Source organism: Adiantum capillus-veneris, chromosome 28, assembly GCF_014529385.1.
Source record: "Adiantum capillus-veneris isolate H3 chromosome 28, ASM1452938v2, whole genome shotgun sequence".
NCBI classification, from domain to species: domain Eukaryota; kingdom Viridiplantae; phylum Streptophyta; class Polypodiopsida; order Polypodiales; family Pteridaceae; genus Adiantum; species Adiantum capillus-veneris.
The window spans coordinates 115,108,761-115,114,760 of NC_140958.1; positions in this window are offsets into that span (position 1 = coordinate 115,108,761).

Sequence of the window (6,000 nt, forward strand, 5' to 3'; positions counted from 1 at the left end):
CCGAAAAACTTCTCTCTTCTTTCCTACAAAAGCTGAATGACTTCACGATGCAGCATAGAGTGCTTCTCGGAGCTTGGTACAGGGAAATTCCCCGGCATTGGCGTAAAAAATGTGCACATCTATCGCACGTGTTGGAGCTGGGGACTTGTCGAGCTTCGCTTGCAAGCCACAAAGGTTGCAAGCACACAAACAAGCTAACCTAGCAAGCTCAAAGAGAGAATGGGCGTGTCACTCACCACTCTACGCTTTCTGCCATGAACCTTATCTTATTCCTACAGGACCGACAAACCTAGCCAATGACTAATCACGTAAAATACCAGCAAGTCTGACAAGCCCGGTCCATGGCTACATAGAATTGAATTCTTGGTGTGGTTAACATAGGTTTATGTCTTCATTTTTCAAGATTATCCTTACTTATTGAAGTGTGAATAATGACCTTATCTTTAGGATTGTCAGATGGTCATTATTGAGCCGGTCCGAGGGGTCAGGGGTACTACGGGAGCCACAAGGTGTCCGAAGGCATGTGAGAGATGCCAAGGGTGGACCTTATGGCCCACCATGCACAGAAGCTACGTGATGTTGTGTGTGAATTGGTGACTTTACTATGATCTGAATGCAAAGCGCAAAATGGAGCTCAAGGTGAAAATAGAAACAATGAAAGAGACACTCAATGATTTGGGGTTTCCTCATTGTGAGGACAGCCCCATTGATAGTGACATTGACATAACATGTCATCTAGTGAGTTTCCATGTTTTTTGTACCTGCATGTTGTGTTTGGTACATGTGCACAACTAACCTATGTACTTACCATGCTCTTTTTGTCTTTGTTTTGAGGTGGAGGTGAAGGAATCCAAAGTGCAGGCCTGTGAAAGTCAACTACACTTGTTGCTACATATGCAATCCAATCAATGCTCTCTTTTTTCCATTGCGCTCTATAATTTAGCTAATGCTAGATTTAAGACAAATAGAAGGGTGCGTGACAATGCTGGGGAGGACTAGTGTGATGGCTGTGGTATGCCACTTGAAGTATAGGAAATCCTTGCAATGGTCAAGCTGCCCTATGAACATATCTATCACCTTCTCTGCTTTGCAGGTGCGTGCTTCCTTAGGATTGAATGTAGGGCTTTCACTTGCTAGCAGAGGATACCAACAAAATGGTTGTGCAAGATTGCTAGACAAGGACATCCAATCACACCAAAATCTGGTAAAATGACATGTATCTAGCCTTGATTTCTACATACTCAAAATTTTCACCTTGCTTCCATGTGGGTTTATTGACATAACTAGTATGCTACTTAGCATATTTGGTATGCTATCTAGTGTATTGGGTAAGAAATCTAGCACAGACATTCTCATAGATAGCATACTCAACATGCTACCTAATTAGCATGTTAAGCATTGTCATAAAATCTAATATCTAACCAACCCAAATGATTTTCTCATATTAAATTGATCATTTAATGTGGGATAATAAACGGGAACAAGGGTTAAGATATAAACATGTGCTTATAGATCTATCTCAACACGGGGCCAATGATAAAGGGGCCCAAATGAGAGATGGTCTATCAAAGAGCAAGGCTAACCAATGGATCATAAGACCTTAAGGTTAGCTTCATTGAAGATCTCCAATAGTTAGTGTAAAAGTACTTTGACCTTAGGTAAGCTAGGGCTGAGCTTGAGGTGGGAATTCGGCCCTCGGGGGGTTCACTATGTGTAAAACTACCATATCACGTGCGTTCAAGACATGTTTGTAAAACCCCTTATCTGTGAATGCTGTTAAGAATATAATGTACCCTTTTCTTTTAAAATCTGTAAGTTTTTTTTAAAATTGAAAAAATAATGCCCTTATGTATATATATTTATGTAAGTTTCAAGAACTTTAAATACCCTTATGTTGAACTCATGTGATAGGTTACATTTTTATTAGGTGACCTGCCCGGGATTCAGCGCAAGCTTGAGGTGGGAACCCAGCCTAAGATTAAGGTTCTTGAGGTTCTTGATGATTTACATGCTTGAGGTGGTTGATGACTGGGATGCTTGAGGTGCTTGTCATGCTTGAGATGCTAGGGTTGTACTTGAGGTGGAAACCTGGCCCAAGCTTGAGGGGCTTAAGGGACAAGCTTGTGGTGGGAACCAAGCCCAAGTTGAGTGGATTGAGGTTTGCAAAAGGTCAAATCCAATCCCTACAAGGAGGGGGCGAGCCCTATATGGGGGGGATGAGAGAGAACACACACACACACACACACTCACACAAGGCATGCCTAGTACAAAGAAAGCAAAGGGGACACTTGTCAAGCTCTTCCTCATGGTGTGTCTGAAGCTTATTGGTTGGACACCCAAGGGGTCCAATGATAATTTAGATGATTTAACTAATTGTCTTTGCATTTATCAAGTCCTCTCTCTCTCAAAGGGGAAAGGGGTACACTTGTCCCAAGGCTACTCTTGCTGCTTGTAATGCCTCCTCCTTGTGATTGGCTAGGCTTGGAGGGGTCCAATGAGCTTCAAGCATGAGATACAAGGGGGGGTCGACCAAAGAAAGTTAGGGGGTTTCTTAGGGAGGTATACTCTCCCACACACACTCAAACACACTCTCATTATGAATTGTTCAAAGTGCAAGAGCTCCCTCTCCTTCTTCAAGAAAGTAGAGGTTGAGAGCCTACACCAACACTCTTGGCTATGGAGTGCAAACCCAACCAAGAGCCATGATTCAATGCTTAATCTTGACATCTTCTCCATCTTCATTACTATGCTATTATGTATGCTAGCAAGAAGAGTTATGATAAGTGAGGAACTAATTCTTTCTCCTATGAAATGTTTCTTCTTCCTCTTCCCTACCCTCATTACCTGCTAGCTTTCTCCACCTTCTAAGGTGTTTGAGGTTTTGGGACTGATTCTTGGGATAGTTAAATATTTCTTAAAAGTTTATGTTATGCTTGTGATGCATGAAGCTTTCCATCTTCATTACATTACCTAGGTCACAAGGAACACAAAGATTGTGTTGTACCAAGTCTCTCTTAATGGGAGAAATCATAATACAAATGCCTATTTCAGGGGGGATCGGCTCCACATAAATCCGGTCCTCAACTGTTATCATGTTCTCTAAATTCTCTCTTTTGCAAAATTATTGTTCATGCCAAGTTAGCTACTTGCTATGATTATGATGCTATCTTCAATTATGTTCACCCGCTATGCTCACAAAGTAATTTCTCAAAAGTACTCTCATTAATTTCCGCTACTCTCAAGTTAAATAGGCCAATTCCATTACATTGGTATCAAAGCATTTGGTTTCTCTTCTCTTGCTTAAGAAGAGAGGTCCTTAAGTAGCCTATAAATGGTTGATGTTGTTAATTATATTAGGGTAAGTGGAACTGGGATCTATTATCGGTTTTGTTGAGCCCACTATGTGGTCCCACTATGCACCATCCCCCACTATGTGGGGGATGGTGCACACCTCGGGAGATTTGTAATTAATAATGGAGTCTTTTTAGACTTGCCTACGGCTTTACCATTATTGAGCCATAAGAAGTCCGAAAGGAGCTAGCCCTCGGCAAATCTGCTTTGTTAGACCTACTTCTCTACTCTCTATAATTAACCACTTCGAGCCGTGGGTGTAGATACTTAAGAGCCAATTTTCAAAGGCTAAGAGGAGTGGCAACTAAGGTTTTGAATTGCCAAAGCATACACTAAGTACAGACATAAATTTTGTTAACATGGCTGACAATAATCAAGAGAGTAGAATGAAAATTGATAGCTTTGATTTTGCACATGAAGGTGCTAATGATGATGCTCCCATGTTTGTGAATTATCTTGTTTACTAGGTTGCAACAAGCTATGGGCAACCCTGATTTGCAAGCCGAAGTTACTCAACAACTTCGTGCTTATGGAATTTCCCTTCCTCTCCAAGAGGAGAGAGAGCTTAGGAGGCCTCTTGAAGAGACCCCCAAAACAAGACTCTCTCCCATTCAAGAGAAGGAATCCAAAGAGCAAGAAAGCAATGAAATTTTAAGTTCCTCTGAAGATGTGGCTCCACGAAGACGGCGGTCTAGACGATCTCCCACTCCTCCCAAGAGAAAAGATCAACACATAGTCCTTCTCCTCATCACTGTGAAAGGCAAGAGAGGAAACAAAGGAAGAAAAGGGCTAGAAAGAGGTCACCCTCTTCTCCTTCTTCTTCACCTTGCTCCTCTTCCGACGAAAGTTATGGCTATTCACCTAGAGAATACAAGAGGGCAGGACATCGCAAATCATTTCCTGCATGGCGAAGGTCACAAAAGCTAAAGAAGTTCAAGGAGGGAGGAAACAATATCTCTTTTCTCACCTATGATGGCACCTTTGGTGCTACCGACAAAGTGTTGACCTTCATCCAGCAATTTGATGCGACCTTTGGAGACAAGGGCTTCACAGAGTCCTCCAAGCTACGCCATGTAGCTATGCACTTCCAAAAATCAGCTCGTCAATGGTGGGCTAGCCTTCGTGGTAATGGTGAAGCCCCAAAGACATGGAAAACTCTACAAGTTTCCATCATGAAGCAATTCCTTGCAAGCGATGCAAAAGACAAAGTGCTTACTGAATGGCGTAGCTTGAAGCTTCTCTCTCATGAGTCTATCCACAAGTACGTAGATAAGTTTTTGGATTTACATCTCAAGGATACTGTCTTTCCAAAGATAGACTTTGTCGAGCAAAGACAACAATTCTGTGCGCGATTACCTGAAGAGATGGCCGAATACATCAACTCTCAACGGCCGGGTACTATTATTGAAGTAATCCATCACACCATGGTTGCTTCACGCATCAATTTCCATCAAGGGGCTAGACGTAATGTCAAGACCATGGAAAACAAAGACAAAAATGATGCAAAGGGGAAAACCAATGTTCAAAATACTTCCCAAGTCAATTCCAACAACAACAACAATCGGTCCAAGGAGAAGGGAGTTTACAAAGGTAAAAACAAACTCTCTCCTGAAGAGCTTGAAGCTTTTCGCAAGGACCATAATTGTTTCAAGTGTGGGGAGCAAGGAAATGGCTATCGTTCTTGCCCCAAGAAGAATACTCGGAATGAGACTCCTAGGCTTCCACCATCGAAGCTCCAAAAGAGGATGCTCATTGCAAAGGATCATCACTTTCCTATGCTTGGGGAAAGGTAAGAGAGCATGATGCCTTCATCTTGTTTGACCCTGGCTCCTCTCAACTTCATATCAACGGAGTTGGCCACCAAGTTGGGAATTCAAGCTTTTGAGATGGGAGATATAGTAGTGGCTGATGCAACTTTCAAGGGACAACAAGCCTCCGTTACTCCCTTGATTGGGAATTTGAGGCTTCATGTCCAAAGCTATGTCGACAAAGAAGACTTCTTCATCTCTCCTCTCCAACATGAGGATGTTATCCTAGGGGCACCATGGTTTGATCGCATGGCTGCCAACATGAAGTTCCCTGAAAGGAGAATCTACTTCACCTACAGGGGAAAGAACATGCATATAGATGCTAGTGAGCGTGGTCGCACTATTCCACTTTTAAATCCTCTTGCTTTTGATAAGTCAATGAAGAGCTTAGTTTCTGTGTACATGATTTTTGTCAAAGAGTCTCTAAAAGATACTAATGTTTCATCAAATGTAAATGGTAGGAATCAAGAAGAGTTAGACTTGTCTAATTTTCTAAAAGGATTCCAAGATGTGTTCATCGATGATATCCCTATGGACTTACCTCCAAAACGAGGGGATGATGACCATCGCATTGAGCTCCTTCCTGGAAGATCACCACCTAACAAGCCTCCTTATCGAGTCTCACAAGCTCAACAAGAGGAGATCATGAGGCGAGTACAAGAGCTGGTAGAAAAAGGGATGGTGAGGCCTAGTTACTCTCCCTTTTGTTCTCCAGTCCTTTTAGTGCAAAAGAAAGATGGTACATACCGTATGTGTGTGGACTATCGAGCACTAAACCATATCACTATCAAAAACAGATTTCCCATACCTCGGGTAGAAGATCTGTTTGATAAGCTACAAG